The 21906-nt window shown below is 45.7% G+C and overlaps 1 pseudogene; it reads left to right on the forward strand.

Annotated features, from left to right (window-relative positions):
• Window positions 1-497: 497 nt before the first annotated feature.
• On the forward strand, window positions 498-1843 carry LOC124087724 (olfactory receptor 7A10-like; annotated as a pseudogene).
• Window positions 1844-21906: the final 20063 nt, after the last annotated feature.

Below are 21906 nucleotides of genomic sequence, written 5' to 3' on the forward strand. Positions count from 1 at the left end.
TAAGTCAGGACCTATGTGACTATGGTCCATGCCCCTCCAAGGAAGGAAAAAGTCCCAATGGACATCTGGATTGGACAAAAGGCTTCATGAATACCTTGTGGACACTGCATGAATATACTTTGTGACTTTTTCTATTTGTGCTAATTAATGCAAGTACTGGATGCTTTGTCTTGTAGGGCTTCTACAGAACAAGCAGTTGTGGTTTGGTATCAGGGTTAACACAGACTTGGAAAATTTTTTGGCACATTTATTTCCATGAGATTCCCAATAATTCATATGCATTGCAAATAGGTGAGATTTCAAAATTACTGATGATATTTCTGGGTGATGAATTGGGTGACTCAATTTCTTCATTAATTGGTCCATTATACTTTTTAATTAAAAATTAATCAAGCCTATAGAAAATGTGGATTCTTCATCAATAATGGGAATTATACAGACCTGGCTTTTAACATTTTACCTAAATGGTGGTTATTACCAGGACATTTCAAAGTGAAGTTCAGAAGTCATTCCTAAGACACCTGAGATCAGGAAGGCTGCTGACCAGGTGCATGGGAGTCCCCTAGGTCCAGTCAGCTTTGGGGACTAAATTAGGTTTGGTGACTGGGATTTCCAGCTGGTGGTGGCAACAAAAGGGAACCAGTTTCACTAAGGAACCCCAGTGTGACCCACAGCAGAGGAGAGGCCACCAAGTCTATGCCTCCTAGAGCACTGGGTCCACGCCCCAGGCAGCCAGGGTCCTGAGGTGGCCGTGGACTTCCTCTACATGCCGCTTCTCCCCTGGGGACATTTACTTTACAGGGAACCAGAAAACCACACGGGGACTCCAGGATTTCTCCTCCAGGGACTTTCTGAGAAGCCAGGGATTCACTCGGTTCTCTCTGGGCTGTTCCTGTCCTTGTACCTGGTGACCATCTTTGGCCACCTGCTCATCATCCTGGCCACCATCTCAGATCCCCACCTGCACATGCCCATGTACTTCTTCCTCTCCATCCTGTCCTTTTCTGCCCTTTGCTTCACCTCCACCACCGTCCCCAAGATGCTGGTGAACATCCAGACACAGAGCAAGGCCATCACCTACGCAGGCTGCATCACCCAGATGTGCTTCTTCACTGTTTTTGCACTGCTGGACAATGGACTTCTTACTGTGATGGCCTATGACCACTTCATGGCCATCTGCCGGCCCCTGCACTACACGGTCCTCATGAGCCCCAAGCTCTGTGCTCAGTTCTTCTCCTGAGCTGGCTCATCAGTGTCCTGGGAGCCCTTCCTGAGAGCGTGAATGGACTGAGGCTCCCCTTCTGCACAGACGTGGAAATCCCACACTCTTTCTGTGAATTCCCTGAGGTCCTCAAGCTCGCCTGCTCATACCTTCATCAGTAGTGTCATATTGTACACAGTGACAGGTATTATGGGGCTTTTCCCTCTTTCTGGGATCCTTTTCTCTTATTCTAAAATTGTGGCTTCTGTCCTGTGGATCTCCACAGCAGGAGGGATTTGTAAGACCTTTTCAACCTGCAGTTCTCACCTCTCAGTTGTCTCCCTGTTCTATGGAACCTGCCTAGGGGTCTACCTCAGCTCCACAGGGACACGCGCCTCCTGGACAGGGGTGTTGACCTCCACCCTGTACACCCTGGTCACCCCCATGGTGACCTTACAGCTTTTCAGCTCCTTCCAGTTTTTGAACAGGGTTAACGAGCAAAACCAGCGTGTCTGCATACACGCTATCATTCCTTTTAAAACCTTAAAAGAATTAAAAATGCGTGTGGTACTTATGGCCCTAATTCCCATTTGTACAAAGCTTGCTCAACTCAGTTTGCCAAAAAACCCTTCCGCCCAATGACTGGGTGTCCATGGCCAGGGCTTGTCTGAATGGCAGTGACTGCCTCCTCTGGGGGTCTAACTGGACAGATTTTTGTACCGAGCAGTTTGAGAGATACATGAGTCAGAATCTTGAGACCCCTTTGGAGATGTTGATGGGAATGGGTGAATTTGCAGATTTAGAGAAGCAGCTAAACTATTATTTGGCGGTTTATGATCAGAATAATTCACGTGCAAACAAGGCCTGGCAGCCAATTTCTTCCAGGGATCAGTCTAATCTAGTTTGACTAAGATAAAACACGGCTCAGAATATCCATTCTCTGACTTTGTAGAGTGCTTTTTCACAGGTCCATGGGGGACTCAGGTGCCTGTGAGTTGGTTGCTAAGCAGCTAGCATTGGAGGTAAGGCCTGCCAGGACATCCTCCTGCCTCATAGGGAAAAGGGGACCATCTCAGAATTAGTTTGCCTTTGTGCAGTCATCGGCCCAAGCCAATGAAAAGGTTTTACACTCACCATGGGTTTGAAGCAGGTACTGCACCCCCAAACCCAGGGATGCCTTTCTCATAGGTGTCGGTAAAGATGGTGCCCCCATGGCTTCTGTTCCAGGAGATTAGGTCTGTAACATACTGAATGGTGGGAACTTTGAATCCTGTGCAAACCATCACCTCCAATCCCTATGAATGGCACACCTCCAATCCCTGAAGTGGCGTGAACTCTCAGACAATAAAGAAGTAACAGCCCACTCCCTCCCTGCTCCCCCTCACCCCATATTGAGCCCATAAATATCAACACCATGTTCATTCTCATTCTCTCTCTCTCTCTCTCTGTCTCTCTCTGTGTCTCTCTCTCCCTCTCTGTCTCTCTCTCTGTCTCTCTCTCTCTCCCTCCCTTCCCCTCCCCCTCCCCCTCTCCCTCCCCTCTCTCTCCCCCCTCCCCCTTCTCTTCTGTGACTGGACACTATGGTCCCGCTAATAAAATCTCAGGCAGGTAAATGGTTGTTTGGGTTGTTGAGTTTAGGGAGCTTTTCCGCATCCTACATTGGTGCCAAAACCCAGGATGAAACCCAGGATGTGGATCCCATTGGTAAAGACAGAACGCCATTCCCAAACTCCATGCCTGACAATTCCTGTCACAGTCCACTCCTCTGATCACCTGCCTGACATCCACCACCGACCTGCAGATTGGTGAGTGCCCCCCTCCCATGAACGCCTGAACCCCAACTCACCAGAACCAGGGAATTGGCCCTTGAGAGTCCGGAAATCCCTCGGGTGTGTTGGGGGGGAAATGCACCCCACCCAGACCCATCAGGGTTGCGGTGGACCCCGGGTGCTCTTCTAGGACACCCCTTAGAATCGACTGCCTGGAAAGTAGGATGAATTCGCCCTTTATGACTCCTTCATCTCCCCTCGCTCGCGGCTCCCGTGGATGGATTAGCGCAGTTGCTGCAGCCTGTCTCACTGGAGTTCTGACCCCGTTCCGCCCAGAAATCCTTCAAACACTCTCCTTCTGACTCTTTCATTCCACTCGAAAAATTCTCCTGACGTCAAGTTGCCCATGGCCTCGGCCCTATTTGTGTCTCACAGATCGCACTCCCCTGGTGATGACCAGGCAGTGCCCTCTATTTCCCTGTGGAGGTTGGCCATTTTGGGGACACCCACAAGACCCTCCATCCACTTGGGAGCTTCCAGAAAGTTCTTTCCAGCTCGGGCTCGCTCTCTCTCTCTCTCTCTCTCTCTCTCTCTCTCTCTCTTTCTCTCTCTCTCTGACTCCCATCTTGCACTTCCAGCATGGGAAATTCCTTGTCCCTCCTGGCACATTCTCCCCTGTGGGGCCTCTTAGATAATTTGAAAACCCTGAGCCTGGCCCCTGATATTAAACCGAAAAGGCTCATAAAATTCTGTACCATGGACGGGCCTGCACACCCCCTGGACATCCAAAATGTTAGCTCACCTGTGGGTCTCTGGATTCCAGTTTACTCCGCAATCTTTTAATTACTGTGAGTGATAAAGAAGTGGAAGTAGGGGAAGATGGCCGCTGCACACGGGGGTTGCTGAAGTGCTGAGCGTGGTGCTCAGAGCAGCGGCTTTAATAGAGATTACGCGCAGCATGTAAGAGCTCCTTTCACCGTTAATCTGTAGCAGACCACTTTGCCAAGCAGCAGGAAGAACAAAGAGATTGAAAAAGAAACACTTGGCTCCCAGACGCTTTGCCGCTCAGAGCCGCGGGCGCTTTGCTCCCATCTGCTTCCTCTTTCGCTTCGCTCCAGGCAGAGAAACTGAATGTGTAATCAGCAGTGGATTGTAAGTACCCAAGGTGAAGAAACCTCACTGCGCCCCGCCTTTTTTTTTTTGAATATTTTTTATACAGGGAGAGTTTGTGGATTGGGATTGTTGGCTGGGCTGCAGTTTCTGTGCTGAAAATCCACTCCGCGGGAGCCGCCATTTGCTTTCTGGTGGCTGTCTTGATGGCTATGTTTACATTGTCCGGCAGCCGCACCTAGAGGTTGGAGCTGGGCTGCGTGCCGAGCCCTGTCCTCCGAAGGCTGGACCGCGGCCTTGAGCGCCTGGGTCGCCTGTTCGCCGCTGCACCTTCGGGAAGAGCCTGCTCTGGGGTCGTTCTGCATCCCCCTGCGAGGGGACCTGTGCTCCAGAGGAGGGGGCCTGAGAGCCGCGGCGGCAGCTGCTTGGGCCCCGGGGGCCGGGCACCGGGCGGGGCGCAGCTACGGTCACGGACGAGCGCGGCGCCCCCTGAGCGTGGCCCCAGGGAAGAGGCGACGGCGGCAGGGTTTAATTTCTAGAAATCTGGACTGGAAACAGAAGCAGCAGTTTGTATAATCCCAAGAACTTGCTTAGGCCAGGAAGCTGTAAGGGCAACATGAATATCATTGAGGAGATCTAACATGGCAGCGGGCAGGGAGAGATCAAATCTCTGACCTCTTCAACTGCGCGGGCATAGGGAGCTGTAAACTGTATAAATGCTGTTTGCTCAGGATCACTAGGCAATGCTGAGCTGACGTGGATCTGGGGTGTACAGTCTGGGCCCCTCAGAACACACACACCGAGCCCGGATCAGCTGCATTCAAGCTCCGGTTCGCCTGCTTCTCGTGACTCAGCACTAATGATCCCGCTGAAATAACTGGTCGGCCCTTCTGAACTTTCAGAGGTAAAAACCAACCGAGCCTTCATAGGCAGTGGCCACAGGATTGAAACGGGGATTGGGAGAGACAGTCAGGACCCACCCCTTGCATTGGTCACCCGGCAAAGGGAACGAACGGTCACCATTTGCATGGGATACCACCTTGGCAGAGAACTGATGTCATGGGCGGAGGAGATAACTGCATTGAAACCAGCGTGACAGGGCTCCCAGGAGCAGCAGACCTGACGTGTAGCCAGTATTGTGGTGAGCGTCACATGTGAGCACGGCCTGGCTTGAAGAAACACAAGAGAAGGCTCTGGGCACTCAGGATTGGAGACCCGCCCAGTCTGTGAGGAAGAGCTGCTACACAGTGATTGGTTCCCACCTATTGAGAGGAGAAGCTTGGCCCAGTGGGCACAGCTCCACCTACTGGAAGAGAAATTAATCGAACTCTATGACTGCATTTATTATTATTATTATTATTATTATTATTATTATTATTATTATCATTTTTTTCTTTTTCTTTTTTCTTTCATTTTCAATTTTTTGTTGTTGTTGTTGTTCTTTAACGTTTTTTAATGTTTTCAAATTTTTTTATTTTATTATTATTTTTTTTAATTTTAATTTTCATTATTTTTATTATCATTATTATTTTTGTAAAAAAATTTTTTTTCTTTTCTTTCTTTCTTTATTTTCTAACTTTTTTGTGTGTGTTTTGTTTTTGTTTCTTTTGTCTTTTCATTTCTTTTCAATTTTCTTATTCCCCCTTCCTTGAATTCTACCTGCCTACTCTCATTCTCTTTACTGACTTCGTCCCTTCCCTTCTAATATCTTTCCTCTCAAGCATCAAATAAATTTATAAGAGTAAACAGTAACTCAGCAGTCAAACAGAACAAGACGTAACATGAGCAGCATAAAAAAGCAAGGAAGAAAAGGAGTACAAATAATGAAGGACAGCCTAAATATTCAGGAGGACCTAGAGTCAGCAGAAAAATGGTCATATAAAGAACTCAAGGAATGCCTTAGACAGATGGAATGGAACCTTAAAGAGGATATGAGACAGCAAATCCAAACAGTGAAAGAACACTTTGAAAATGAATTACATAAACAGATAAAAGAAGAAGTTAAGCATCTCTCTCAGGAGATAGAGATTATAAAAAAAATCAAACAATAATTCTAGAAATGAAGGAAACAATAAACCAAATTAAAAACTCAATTGAGAGTATCACTAACAGAGTGGAGCAACTAGAAGCCAGAACGTCAGATAATGAAGACAAAATATATCATCTTGAAAAGAGCCTAGCCAACTCAGAAAGGCTGGTTAAAAATCACGAGAGAAACATCCAAGAGATATGGGATAACATAAAAAAACCAAACCTACGAGTCATTGGGATAGAAGAAGGTACAGAGATTCAAACCAAGGGAATGAGTAGCCTGCTGAATGAAATAATTACAGAAAACTTTCCAGAAATAAAAAAGGAAACGGATATACAAATTGTAGATGCATACAGGACACCGAGCACACAAAATCACAGTAGACCAACGCCAAGACACATTGTTATGAAGATATCCAATATACAAAACAAAGAGAAAATATTAAAAGCTACAAGAGAAAGGCAGATTACATTCAGGGGTAAACCAGTAAGGTTAACAACGGATTTTTCATCAAAGACGCTGAAAGCGAGAAGATCCTGGAACAACGTATTTCAAACACTGAAAGACAATGGATGTCAAACAAGAATTCTGTATCCAGCAAAATTAAGCTTCAGGTATGACAACGAAATAAAAATCTTTCATGATAAACAAAAGCTAAAAGAATTTGCAGCCAGAAAACCAGCATTGCAAAGCATCTTGAGCAAAACACTACACGAGGAAGAAATGAAAAACAATAACAAAAACCATCAGTGGGAAGTGCCTCTATAAAAACAGAGGGCGGGGGAAAGCTAATCATGGAGAAACAAAATAAATTAAATTTTAAAAAAAAGAATATAAATAATCAAACATGGCTGGAAGTACAAACCATATATCAATAGTAACTCTAAACGTTAATGGCTTAAACTCTCCAATAAAGTGACATAGGCTGGTAACATGGATTAAAAAAACAAATCCAACAATATGCTGCCTCCAGGAGACACATCTGATTGCAAAAGACATACACAGGCTGAAGGTGAAAGGTTGGGAAAAAATATACCACGCACACGGTCCTCGTAAGCAAGCAGGGGTGGCCATCCTCATATCAAATAAAATCGACTTCAAGACTAAGTTAATCAAAAGGGATAAGGAAGGACATTATATACTGTTAAAAGGAACCATTCACCAACAAGACATAACAATTATCAATATTTATGCACCAAATAATGGTGCTGCAACGTTCATAAAACAAATTCTCCTCAAGTTCAAGAATCAAATAGACCACAACACAATAATTATGGGTGACTTCAACACACCTCTCTCACCATTTGACAGATCCTCCAAACAAAAGTTGAATAAAGAAACTATAGAACTCAATATCAAAATCAACAACCTAGACTTAACTGACATATATAGAATATATCAACTATCATCAAGTGGATATACTTTTTTCTCAGCAGCACATGGATCCTTCTCAAAAATAGACCATATATTATGCCATAGGGCAACCCTCAGTAAATATACAGGGGTGGAGATAATACCATGCATTTTATCTGATCATAATGGAATGAAACTGGAAATCAATGATAAAAGAAGGAAGGAAAAATCCTACATCACATGGAAAATGAACAATATGTTACTGAATGATCAATGGGTTACAGAAGACATAAAAGAGGAAATCAAAAAATTCTTAGAGATAAATGAAAATACAGACACAACATATCGGAATCTATGGGACACAATGAAAGCAGTTTTAAGAGGGAAATTCATCGCCTGGAGGTCATTCCTCAAAAAAAGGAAAAACCAACAAATAAATGAGCTCACACTTCATCTCAAAGCCCTAGAAAAGGAACAGCAAAACAACAGCAAATGTAGCAGAAGGCAAGAAATAATTAAAATCAGAGCGGAAATCAACGAAATTGAAACAAAAGAAACTATTGAAAAAATTAACAAAACTAAAAGTTGGTTCTTTGAAAAAATAAATAAGATCGACAGACCCTTAGCCATGCTAACGAAGAGAAGAAGAGAGAGAACTCAAATTATTAACATACGGGATGAAAAAGGCAATATCACATCAGACACTACAGAAATACAGAAGACAATTAGGAATTATTTTGAAAACCTATATTCCAATAAAATAGAAGATAGTGAAGACATCGATAAATTCCTTAAGTCATATGATTTGCCCAGACTGAGTCAGGAGGAGACTCACAACTTAAACAGACCAATATCAATAGAAGAAGCAATCAAAAGACTTCCAACCAAGAAAAGCCCAGGACCGGATGGGTATACAGGGGAGTTTTACAAAACCTTTAAGGAAGAATTAATACCAATACTTTTCAAGCTATTTCAGGAAATAGAAAAAGAGGGAGCTCTGCCAAATTCATTCTATGAGGCCAACATCACCCTGATTCTGAAACCAGACAAAGACACCTCAAAGAAAGAAAACTACAGACCAATATCTCTGATGAACCTAGATGCAAAAATCCTCAATAAAATTCTGGCGAATCGGATACAAAGGCACATCAAAAAAATTGTGCACCATGATCAAGTAGGATTCATCCCTGAGATGCAAGGATGGTTCAATATACGGAAATCAATAAATGTTATTCACCACATCAATAGACTTAAAGATAAGAACCATATGATCATCTCAATAGACGCAGAAAAAGCATTCGTCAAAGTACAGCATCCCTTTATGTTCAAAACATTAGAAAAACTAGGGATAACAGGAACATACCTCAATATTGTAAAAGCTATCTATGCTAAGCCTCAGGCTAGCATCATTCTCAATGGAGAAAAATTGAAGGCATTCCCCCTAAAATCTGGAACAAGACAGGGATGCCCTCTATCACCAGTTCTATTCAATATAGTTCTCGAAACACTGGTCAGAGCAATTAGACAGATGAAAGAAATTAAAGGAATAATAATAGGAAAGGAAGAACTTAAATTATCACTATTTGCAGATGATATGATTCTATACCTAGAAGACCCAAAAGGGTCTACAAAAAAACTACTAGAACTAATAAATGAATTCAGAAAAGTGGCAGGATATAAAATCAACATGCACAAATCAAAGGCATTTCTGTATATCAACAACAAAACTTCTGAAATGGAAATGAGGAAAAACACTCCATTCACAATATCCTCAAAAAAAATAAAATACTTGGGAATCAACCTAACAAAAGAGGTGAAGGATTTATACAATGAAAACTACAAAACCCTAAAAAGAGAAGTAGAAGAAGATCTTAGAAGATGGAAAAATATACCCTGTTCATGTATAGGCAGAACTAACATCATCAAAATGGCGATATTACCCAAAGTTCTCTATAGGTTTAATGCAATGCCAATCAAAATCCCAATGGCATTTCTTGTAGAAATAGATAAAGCACTCATGAAATTCATATGGAAAAATAAAAGACCCAGAATAGCAAAAGCAATTCTAAGCAGGAAGTGTGAATCAGGTGGTATAGCGATACCAGATTTAAAACTATATTACAGAGCAATAGTAACAAAAACAGCATGGTACTGGTACCAAAACAGGCGAGTGGACCAATGGTACAGAATAGAGGACACAGAGACTAATCCACAAAGCTACAACTATCTTATATTTGATAAAGGAGCTAAAAGCATGCAATGGAGGAAGGATAGCATCTTCAACAAATGGTGCTGGGAAAACTGGAAATCCATATGCAACAAAATGAAACTGAATCCCCTCCTCTCGCCATGCACAAAAGTTAACTCAAAGTGGATCAAGGAGCTAGATATCAAATCAGAGACTCTGCATCTGATAGAAGAAAAAGTTGGCTCCGATCTACATATTGTGGGGTCGGGCTCCAAATTCCTTAATAGGACACCCATAGCACAAAAGTTAATAACAAGAATCAACAAATGGGACTTACTTAAACTGAAAAGTTTTCTCTCAGCAAGAGAAACAATAAGAGAGGTAAATAGGGAGCCTACATCATGGGAACAAATTTTTACTCCTCACACTTCAGATAGAGCCCTAATATCCAGAGTATACAAAGAACTCAAAAAATTAAACAATAAGAAAACAAATAACCCAATCAACAAATGGGCCAAAGACCTGAACAGACACTTCTCAGAGGAGGACATACAATCAATCAACAAGTACATGAAAAAATGCTCACCATCTCTAGCAGTCAGAGAAATGCAAATCAAAACCACCCTAAGATACCATCTCACTCCAGTAAGATTGGCAGCCATTATGAAGTCAAACAACAACAAGTGCTGGCGAGGATGTGGGGGAAAGGGTACACTTGTACATTGCTGGTGGGACTGCAAACTGGTGTGGCCAATTTGGAAAGCAGTATGGAGATTCCTGGGAAAGCTGGGAATGGAACCACCATTTGACCCAGCTATTGCCCTTCTCGGACTATTCCCTGAAGACCTTAAAAGAGCGTACTACAGGGATACTGCTACATCAATGTTCATAGCAGCACAATTCACAATTGCTAGACTGTGGAACCAACCCAGATGCCCTTCAATAGATGAATGGATAAAAAAAAATGTGGCATTTATACACAATTGAGTATTATACAGCACTAAAAAATGACAAAATCATGGAATTTGCAGGGAAATGGACGGCACTAGAGCAGATTATGCTTAGTGAAGCTAGCCAATCCCTAAAAAACAAATACCAAATGTCTTCTTTGATATAATGAGAGCAACTAAGAACAAAGCAGGGAGGAAGAGCAGGAAGAAAAGATTAACATTAAACAGATACATGAGGTGGGAGGGAAAGGGAGAGAAAAGGGAAATTGCATGGTAATGGAGGGAGACCCTCACTGTTATACAAAATTACATATAAGAGGTTGTGAGGGGAATGGGAAAAAAACAAGGAGAGAAATGAATTACAGTAGATGGGGTAGAGAAAGAAGATGGGAGGGAAGGGGAGATAGTAGAGGATAGGAAAGGCAGCAGAATACAACAATTACTAATAGGGTATTATGTAAAAATGTGGATGTGTAACCAATGTGATTCTGCAATCTGTATTTGGGGTAAAATTGGGAGTTCAAAACCCACTTGAATCAAATGTATGAAATATGATATGTCAAGAGCTTTGTAATGTTTTGAACAACAGATAAAAAAAAAAGAAGTGGAAGGAGATTCCCTACATGGAGGCTTTTTCCTGCTAGGATCTCACCCAAATCTCTGCACCCAATGCAAGCCTCAGCACCTACTCCTTGCTTTCAAACCCCCTTCCTTCTCTTCTCATCCACTCTCTGCCTCCACACCTCCCCTCTTCTTCCTCTTCTCTGCTGTCCACCTCCACTTTCCACCTGGCTGATGAACCCCTCCATACCACTCCCCCCGCCCTCAGGCCTGCTCTCCCCACTTTCACCCCCTCCCACTTCCCCAGCCTCTACATCTGCAGCTTCTTCTTCTGTGGACACTCCTCCTCCTCCTCCCCCTCCTCCTCCTCCTCCTGACACTCTGCCACAACCTCCTCCCATTTCTGTTCCTTCCTCCCAGGTCCCTCCACCTCAGTTTAGTCCACCTGCCAACCATTCATGCACTAATGCAGCACCTAACCCACAAGTCACCACATCTCATCACCCGACTCACACTTCACAGGTTGTGGCCCCCCCTTCAAGAGGTCAACGGGCCAGATGGGATTTTAAGGGTTTTTGTTCCTTTTTCTATGCTTGACCTTTCTCAAGTAGGAAAAAAAATTCTGATCTTACACTGCAAACTCTGTCTCTTACATTAAAGTCTTTCAATACTTAGCCCAAGCCTACAGCCTCATCTTTCATGATCTCTCTATGATTCTGTCCAATACTCTCCTCCCTGAATAAAGGAGAAGGGTCTGGGGCCAGGCTAGGGCCTACGCACACCAGGTTCATCAGACTGATGTCCACCATCCCCTAGGGGCCCAGGCAGTTCCAGACCAAGACCCCGTTGGGGCTATAATAACGCCCAAGACCTGGGCGCAGGGACCACCTCATCACCTGTCTGACGGCTGGCCTAAAGGTGGTGGCACAAAAGGCTATTAACTTTGATGAACTCCAGGAAGTCATCCAGGAGAAGAATGAAAACCCCTCGGCCTTCCTAGACTGACTAACAAGGCTCTCCTTCAGTGCACTAACTAGGACCCTGAATCCCCAGATGAGAGGCAACTTCGTATGACCTGTTTTTTCTTACAAAGCTACCCTGAAATATGGGCAAAGCTAAAAAAAATTAGAGAGGGACCCTTGACTCCTCAGATGGAGGTGCTGGCCATGGCCTTCAAAGCCTATCACCACTGAGATGAAAGAGCAAAACGCCAAAAACACCAAATGTTGGCACAGGTGTCACAGGGCTCCTTCCAACCTATGGAAAGGGGGAGACAACAACCCCGACAACGAGTACCCCCTTGGCCCTGCTTTAAGTGTGGTAATGAAGGACACTGGGCTACGGTTTCCACTAACCCCAGGGCACCCCCCATACCATGCCCCAGATGGCGATGTCCTGTCACTTGGGATTGGACTGTCCCAATACCCAAAAGGGAGCTGAGGCAAGTCACCCCAAGAGTGACTTGCTGAGCCTAGCAGCCGAGGATTGACGGGGCCCTGGGTCTTCTGTCCCGACCTATTCAATCACCAAGCAGGAACCCAGGGTGATTATCTGAGTGGATGGGCGTCCCATTAACTTTCTGGTAGACACCAGGGCCACAGTCTCAGTTCTGAGAAAGATTTGAGGAACTACCTATCCCTAGAAAAGTCCAATTGTTGGGGTATGGGGTCAAAAAACCCTAACCACTTAAAAACCCTAACCACTTCCCAAACCAGGCCCAATACCCACTGCCAACTGCCACACTTAAGGGCCTAAAGCCAATCATTCAGAGTTTATTAAGAAACAGTTCCTCCATCCCACACACTCTCCATTCAATACCCCAATTTTAGCAGTAAAAAAAACCTAATGGAACATTCAGTTTGGTGCAGGAATTAAGATTAATAAATTATTCAACCATCCCTATACATCACCTGGTTCCAAACCCTTCTACTATCCTTTCCTCCATTCCTGCAAACTCTATCTGTTTTTCAGTTACTGATGTTAAAGATGCCTTCTTTTCTATTCCACTATCCATCTCTTTACAGGACATATTTGCCTTCACCTGGCTGATCTAGAAACTAGGCATTCCCAACAGTTAACCTGGACTGTCCTGCCCCAGGGGTTTCGAGACAGCCCACATAATTTTGGACAAGTCCTCACTGGAGATCTTGAGGATTTTTGCCCTCTATGCCCCGAATCAACCCTCCTACAATATGTTAATGACCTCCTCCTCTGAAGTCCCTCAATAAAAACCTCAAAATCTGTGACAGCCTGAACTTTCTTGCTCACAATATAGGGTTTCTCCACAAAACGGGCCCCTCTCTCCTCTCTCTCTCTCTCTCTCTCTCTCTCTCTCTCTCTCTCTCATTGTTTACTTTGGGTTACACATCTCCCCAGGGAAGAAAGCTATCACAACTGATAGAAAAGGTCACACTGCAGCTGAGCGACATATGTCTTTCACAGCAACAGGCCCTTTAGGCCAAGTTTGGGGGAAGGACTTACAGACTGGTCAGTGGAAAGGACCAGATCCAGTGATTATGTGGGGCAGAGGTCATGCTTGTATTTTTCCAGAAGGTGCTTGTCGTCCTATTTGGGTACCTGAAGGTGCCATCAGGCATGGAGGGACCTATGGAAATTGACGTTACAAGCCACATAAATGATTCGACTCCAAGGGAGAGCTAAAACTCCAGTGATGAGGCTTGCTGCAGGAATAGACCTGTTGGGCTGTCAGGTAAAAGGGAAGCAGGGAGAAACCTACTGGACCTGTTTTCCAGATCCACCCCTAGTACACCCAGCAGTGTGGACTGGAGAGTCCAACCCAGTATTTACTCATGACTCATATATGATGGGAGGATGCACAGACACTCATATTACCCCCAATCATGTGACTGGATTTAATTATTCTGACTATAGTGCCCACCTACCTTGTGTTGGTCCCACAATAAACATGCTGGCTGTCTAAAAGTGTCATTTGAGAAAAAGACAGCAGTTGGGAGACCCAGACCAAATAATCATACTGTTAATGGAGACTCAAAACTTTATATTAAATCACTTACTAAAATGGGACTTTCTCATAACAAACCAGTCATCTCAGCAGAATGTCCACGAATATCTCATTGTCCTAATCAGTCTGCAATAGAAATTGGCACCTTTCCTAAGTGGATAGATTGTATAAATAACTTTCCAGTACACCATAAGGTGTCTAGAAAGAGTGGGTCTATTTTGGATTGGTCTCCTAAAACTGACAAAAGGCAGTTCACAAGAGAATTGCCATGACTCCTGGAGGATTTGTTAGCAACATCCTGAACTTCAGCGAAGGTGGCATTCAGAAAGATGTTTGTCGCTTAATTGCTACCTCAGAATTCCTACATTTTATTGACAAACCTTTAATAGAATTTGTAGGCAGGAACTGTAAAGAAGGTTCTTGTTATGGTTTATGAGCTTGTGTTCAATCTCCTTGCATTTTAATTTCTGGAAATGTAAAAGTTCAATGGAAGGATGATAGATATCTTGTTACATGTACGAAATGTAATTTAATGGAGAAAAAGGGATGTTGATACTCCATCAGCCCTTGTTTGTCTTATTACCAGCCAAGATTTCAGAGCACTTGCCTAGCACGCATGAGGCACTGGTTCAAGTCCTGCACCACATTAAAAAAAACTAGAAAAACAAAATAAAGGTATTGTGTCCAACTGGAACTAAAAATATCTTTTTTTTAAAAAAAGTGCATGAATGATGTTTTATGCATTTGAACCAGAAATAGTGAGAAGCAACCGAGAAATAATTTGATGTGCCAACAAACATCAGTTTTGTACATTTTCCCAAGAGTGGAACATACTAAAATAACATTAAAGAGTCTGAATACCCTTACTGTGCCAAATTGGAGCCATCATGAGTGGTTCAGAGATGATGTCCATGAGTCTAACACAGCACAGGGTGGTAGACCAAGGCTCTGAGTTTCCTGCCTGGGTCCTAGGAGGACATCCCCTCAATCACCACTGCCTGTCTCCCAGGAGCAGCTCAATGCTGGCTCATCTTTCTGTGCCAGGAAACCCTTGTGACATCACAGTGACCTGGGCCAATGAGGAACAAGATGATGGTCACAATGGCTGCTATATGTGGAGCATCTGATCTCAGCTGGTCATTTCCTGTGAGCTTTAACACACAGCTTAGTTCTGAGGGAAACTCCGTGAAGAAGAAGAAATGACCAGTTTATAAATAAGAAGCCAAGGTCAGTAAATTGGACTTCCTGTCATGAGGAAAACATTCAGGATGCAAATGACAAATTGTTTAGGCAGAAGCTGAGCTCAAAGCGTCCACATATGACAACCTAATTTCAGAACTGAGGTAGTGGAGACATTCACGGTGGAGAAGGCCTCAGAACACCAGCACCTAACTCTGATGCTGGACCACAGCCTCAGTGCAAAATAATGGAACCACCATGTGACCCCACAGTCCCACCGCTGGAAATGATCACCCAAAGGAAGTGAAGGTGACAGACATCTCAGAGACTTCTGCACTTCCATATCTCTGCAGCATTGACCAAAGTTGGCATATATGGAATCCACTTAGGTGTCTATCCATGGATGGATGGATAAAGAGAAGGCCATATGTATACTCAGGGGAGTATGGTTCAACCATAAAATTGGAAGAACTTCTGTCAATTGTGACAGCACAGATGGAAATGGAAGTCCCCAGTGAAGTGAAAGTGAGACAGGAAGACAAATGTTGCATGATCTCTCTCATTTGTAGAATCATAAAACGTTAATTCATAGAAATAAAAAAGTAAAATGGTGGTCACCAGGAACTGATGTGGTTTGTGGGGTTGTGGGGAGAGATGTTGGTCAAAGTATCTGAGGTTTAGCTAGAAAGGAAGAATAGTTCAGGAGACGTACAACCTGGTGACCATAGTTAGCAACAGAATCTTTAACAGTGGAGAGTGGATATCTAGTGTCTCACCACAGAAATAACAACCACAGGAAGCGATGCGCATGATGATTAGTTGGAGCAGTCACTCCAGAGTGCATGTGTTCTTGAAAACATTCTGTTATAGGCCATTATCACAATTTTTCTGTGTAGTATCAAAAAACAAGAGAGTCCACCCACCAGGACTGGCAGACTCAATGCCAACTGGGAGCTCTTACAAAACCACAACCTCTGGCCACACCAACCTGCCACATCGCAACCTGCATTTCAACCAGATCCCCAAGTGATTCATATTCTCACTGAAGTTGAAAAGAATCTGCTCTGCAAAAGTGTTTCTCAAACTCTCCACTCTCAACCTGCTAGGCACAGTGCAAATACCAAGTTGTAACAACCCCAACTTCCTCAGCCATTACCACCCATCTCCAGCAGTCCTCATCCTGCCTGGTGGAAGACCAGTGCCCTGGAGCAGGAGAATTGGGAGGGCCAGGAGGAAAGCTCATGACACTCAGTTCATCATTGGAGGCAGGTCCTGCAGGAAACGTTCAGCAATAACAGAAGCTGACAACATGACCCATTCCAGAGCTGAGAGAGCTGAGTGCTGACTCACTCATCTGCCACTGGTTTAACATGTTAAAAGAGAAGCGACTCTCAGACTCTGCAGTGCTTACATCATTGCTGACAACATATAATGGGAACAGAGTCCAATTGGACAAGACTGGGAAAGTATATCAAGTATTTTCCTTAAAATGAGAACATATCCAGGGAGCTCCCCAGGAGCAGGTTGGGCAAAATGAGTCTCAGGGTTGGCAGGTTGTGCAGTGAGGTGAGGGCATTTCTTCCTTTAATTTCAGCCTGGAGTGTATTCAAGCCACTTCCATATTCATTACAAAGGGGAGACTAGGGCTGGGATTGTGGCTCAGTGGTGAGCGCTCTCCTAGCACCTACAAGGCCCTGGGTTCGATCCTCAGCACCACATAAAAATAAATAAACAAAATAAAGGTATTGTGTACAACTAAAAAATAAATATTTAAAAATATTTTTTTAAAAGAGTGAGACTAATGGGCTGCTTACAAATACTGCCTTGCCACCATCCTTCAGGGGACACACATCTCACACCATCCTCTCTCTTGCTGAGTGGTCATCGAATAACTTTTATTTGATGGGTTAAAGTATAAATTGAAGGGCTTTATTTGCAATTCTTTTCTTACTGAACAGGCTTAACACAAGTTTTAGGTTTTGAGCCTTTTTCTGTCTTTGGAATTGCAAATTCTTTGCTTTTGGAGAATGGGCATCTTTATATTCTGAGTTCAAAGAAAGAATTGGAAGTGATTTTCACTAAGGTTCTGTTTGACATGTAGTTCTTTATATATATTTTGACAGTGTGAGGGGGAACAGGTGAGGTTATGAATTTTATGTGGCCAAACCTATGAGTGGGTCCCCTTGCTGGCCCACCCTCCATTGCTTTTTATATTTAAACTTCTGGTGATCCATGCTAATCAAGTTTCTCTTATACCATCTTCACTGACCCCCTGGAGATCTGTGATGGTAAAGAGGTTGGGGGAGGGGCCAAGGCAATCAGAGACTGGAGGTGCCCAGTGCCAGTTAGGTCATGGGTAATGGTCAAGGGCTGAGCCTTTGACCTCAAGGCCATCATCAAAGACAGAAAAGAGAAAGGAAAGGGTAACATGGCAGAGAGACCAGTGAATTGCATGGCTTCCTGCACAGAGAGGACCTGGGCTCCAGGAGTTGGTCTGAGCCTGCCCTTAGGTCTGAAAAGGATGATGCTGATCTTTTAGCCCAACTCCCATCTTGGCATTGTCCCCTGTATCCAAACTGGGAGTGTCAGCCAGAGGTCTGAGATGAACAGAGCAGATTATGTGGCCTTTAGGAAGGGCTTGCTCCAGCTACAGCACAGCCTCAGCAGCACAGCTCAGGATTCTGTACAAAAGACATTAAATCATGCTGGGGGTTTAGGAAGGGGACAGGAATCTCTTGCCTGTAAGATCACACACCTTTGGGAGGTGATCCTTGGTCCTATTATGTTGCAGACATCAATGAATGTGTACCACCCATGAAAGTGTCCTGTGGAAAATTTGCTGACTGCCACAATATGGAGGGGAGCTACTACTGCATGTGCAGCCTGGGCTATGGGCTTCTTTCTGGGGCAAAAAAGTTCACTAATGAGAGTGAGAACACATGTCTAGGTAAGGTCCACCCCTCACCTCCCCCGCTACATGCAGTTCAGGGCACCAGAGCTGATATGGGGACAGCGCCCAGTTATAGCCTCAGATTCTGGACTGTGAGATGGGGCAGCTGTGTGTGCACCTGTCACGAGCATGAGAGGAGGGAGAGGGTCAGCTGCTTGGCCCCATCCTCAGTGTGCCTGTGACGATGGCCAAGATCCTTATCAGGAAACCCTGTGGACATGAGAGATGTGATGACATCATTGTGTTAAAAAAAAAAAAGGAAAAAAATCCAGACACAGTGGCCTGTGCCTGTGGTCTCAGCTACTTGGGAGGCTGAGGCAGAAGGATCTCTCAAGCCCAGGAGTCAAAGAACAGCCTGGGAAACAGAGAGACACCATCCCAAAGGAGAAAAAAGTGGGGGAGAGACAAAGAAAAAATAAAGCCACAGGAAGGAGCCCCTAACTTATAAAGTTACAAACAAAGGTAGAGGCTGGGGTCCAGCTCCCGGGCACAGCCCTTGCCTGACATGAGCAGGGCCCTGGGCTCCCTCCCCAGCACTGAGAAAATCAAGACCAAAAAAGAGGTAGCTTTGCTCTTGGTTCACTGTGTGACTTCAGACAAGTCAACTGACCTCTGTGTGCTGCAGTGTGTCCATCTGCAGAAGGGGAGTCCTGGACTGGGGTGTAGCTCAGTGGTAGAGCACTAGTCTAGCAGGTGCAAGTCCCTAGGTCAGTCCCCAGCATCAGGGAAACAAATTAGGGGAGGGTAATATCATAAGGAGGGAAATGAGATCCAAAGGCACTGAGCAGGTCCTGGCTCCCAGAAAGTGCTGTTAGCAATGGCTTCTGAGCTAAACAGGGCCTGAGCCCCAGGACTTGGTATCAGCCTGCCCTAAGTCTGGTGGGGGGATGAGGAGCTTCCAGCCCACATCTACAACAAAATTGTCCCCTGGGTCCAGATGCAGGGGTGTCAGCCAGAGGACTGGGACAGAGCTATCCTGTGGCATCCAGGGGCCAAGGCCCTGGTTGACACAGGTGGTGCCCACTCCAGGCCACTGTCCCACCAGCACAGAGAGGGAGGGTGGTGAGAAGACCAAGGTCAGAAGCAGGGATCAGCTCCCTGGGTCCAAAGCCTGGACTGGCCACCCGTGAGCAGCATGGGATCAGCAAAACCACTTCCTCTCTTGGAGCCCTCCTTGTACCTGCCCCCAGGAGCCTGGAGCCCCATAGATCCCATGAGGTGGTGGCTCTCAGTGGCTCATTACTGGGGAACCCAGGGAGCTTGTTGGGGAGGCTAATCCCAGGATGTGGGGGAAATGTGGGAGTTAGTGGAGGGTCCCCTGGGGGTGCTGGTGCACTACATTCCCAGCTGTCCCCACGTGACCCCACCCCACCTTGTCCCCTCCACCTATGCAGCCATTGCTACCAGCTGGGAACAGGGGAGGAGACTGTGATCGCCCCTTGGGGGCTGGACAGGGGCCCTTAGGGTGCATCAGCCCCTGTCCTGGCCCGTCCTGCTGTTGATCCACACAGCCCGGATGAGGGGTCCCAGCAGGGCATCCTCAGGTGCAAAAATGGGTCCAGGAGACCAGAAGCCCTCCCTGCCTCATCCTGACCCCAGGAATCCTCTGGGCTCTGGGAATCTTTGGCCCTTTTCTGGGACACCCAGGGCCATCTGCCATGAGCTGTCACTCACTCCTGTCTTGGATTCTCTGAGGCTGCTGTGTTGGCCATTCACCTCAGGCCCCTGTCCTGTGGGTCCCTGTGGCAGTCAAAGGGGACCTGCTTCCTGAGCATGTTCCCCTCACGTTTAGAGACCAAGAGGCCAGGAAACACCCCTGGGCCTCAGCTGGGAGCTGCTTCCAGAAGCTTCCTCATTTCCTATCTGTGGCCACCTCTGATAAGGGGAACTTCCTCCAGGGGTGGTGACAGCAAGACTCCCCAGAGACAAGCTGGGCACTTGGAAAGGCCTGTCACTGTCCACCCACAGTTCTGAGTGCCACACTAGGAGCTGGGGGATTCCTGGGGATGGTCAAGGGTGCATTAGTGCCATTGTGAAGAAATTCAGGTGGAATTGGAAGCAGGCTGGGCCTGAGCACCTGGTTTTGTTTTATTTTTGGTTTTTTGTTTTGGTCCTGGGGATCTAACCCTGGGGCCTTACCTCTGACCACATCCCAGCCCTTTTCATTATTTTTTTGGAGACAGGGTCTTGCTGAATTTCTTAGGACCTCCCTGTGGTTGAGGCTGGTCTTGAACTTGCAATCCTCCTGCCGCAGCCTCCTGAGTCACTGGGATTACAGGCATGTGCCACCTCACCTGCTTGAGCACCTCACTTTAGTTCTCCTTGTTGCTGCTCAGTGGCAGGGTTTTTTAAATTGTGATGAAATCTGTGGTGTAAGGTGAGGGTCTGATGTCCTCCTGGTTGGCATGTACAGGTTCCTAGACCTTTTACTGAAGAGTCCTTCCCATTGTGGGCTCTTGGCAACTTCATCAAAAATCAGCTGTAAATATGTGGGTTTTTCTGGGCTGTCTGTTCTGCTCCGTGGCTGTGTGTGTCTGTCCCCATACAGAACCACACTGTGTTGTCACGACAGCTTCACAGTAGATTCTGAGGTCAAGTCATGGGTGTGCCCAGCTTTGCTCTGTTTCTGAGCACCTGGCTTTATCCTCAGGTGTTAATGATGAGTGTCACTCTGGGAAGCCCTGGACCATGATCTCCCACCCCCCACTGCTTAGGCATCAAGGGTGGCCATCACTGCCACCTTCTCCCTGAGCGTAGACCACCTGTAGGACCCTAGTGGTGCAAAGATTCCCACAGGGGAGGGTCCAGGGAATGGCTGGGCCTCCCTCTGCCACTGCAGGATGGAGAGGAGATGTAGATCCCTTGCCAGGCCCCACCGTGGCACAGAATCTGAACCCACATGTCCTTGGGCTCTGCTCCAGAGAGCAGAGTGGTCCTGGGACTTCCAGAGCAGCCTGGCCTCAGGAGGTCCACCTGGGGTCTTAGGTCTGTCTGCGTCTTACAGCAGGGTCATGCTGAGACCAGGGTCTCTTCCCTGAGAGAAAGCACAACTTTGGGAGGTGAGCCTCTGACCTGTCATGTTGCAGACATAACCAAATGAGGGCCATGAGAGTGCCCTGTGGGAAATCTGCAGAAAGCCAGGTCATACAGAGCACAATTGCTGCACGTGCAGCCCAGGCTGTGTGCTCATTTCTGGAGCCAAGAATCCTTCATCAATGAGAGGTGAACAGCTACAAGGTAGGCCCTTCCCCCACCTCCCTATCATCAGGGTTGAGGTTGCCAGGCCCTTTCCTGTGACATCTAGATGGCAGAACCCTGGTTACAGGAGTGGTGTCCTGGTCTGAGACAGGCAGGTGTCCATGTACCTGTCACCCAGCACAAAAGCAGGGTAGCATGAATGCCAGGTTCCAACTCTGCAACTGGCTGCCTGGGTCCAAAACCTGCCTGCACCACCTGTTAGCTACATGTTATTAGTCAAATCACTACCTCTCTTTGAACTTGGTCTACCCATCTGTATCATGAAGGTGATCATAACAGTGCCTACCTCCTGTGTCTTCCAGGAGGATTATGAAAATTACAAGTGCCTGCAATAGAGCCTGGCTAAACTAAGGATCAAGGGGACTCTGACCA

This window comes from Marmota monax, unplaced genomic scaffold (genome assembly GCF_021218885.2).
Source record: "Marmota monax isolate L192 unplaced genomic scaffold, Marmota_monax_Labrador192_F-V1.1 WCK01_AAM20220418_F8-fsc00021, whole genome shotgun sequence".
NCBI lineage: Eukaryota > Metazoa > Chordata > Mammalia > Rodentia > Sciuridae > Marmota > Marmota monax.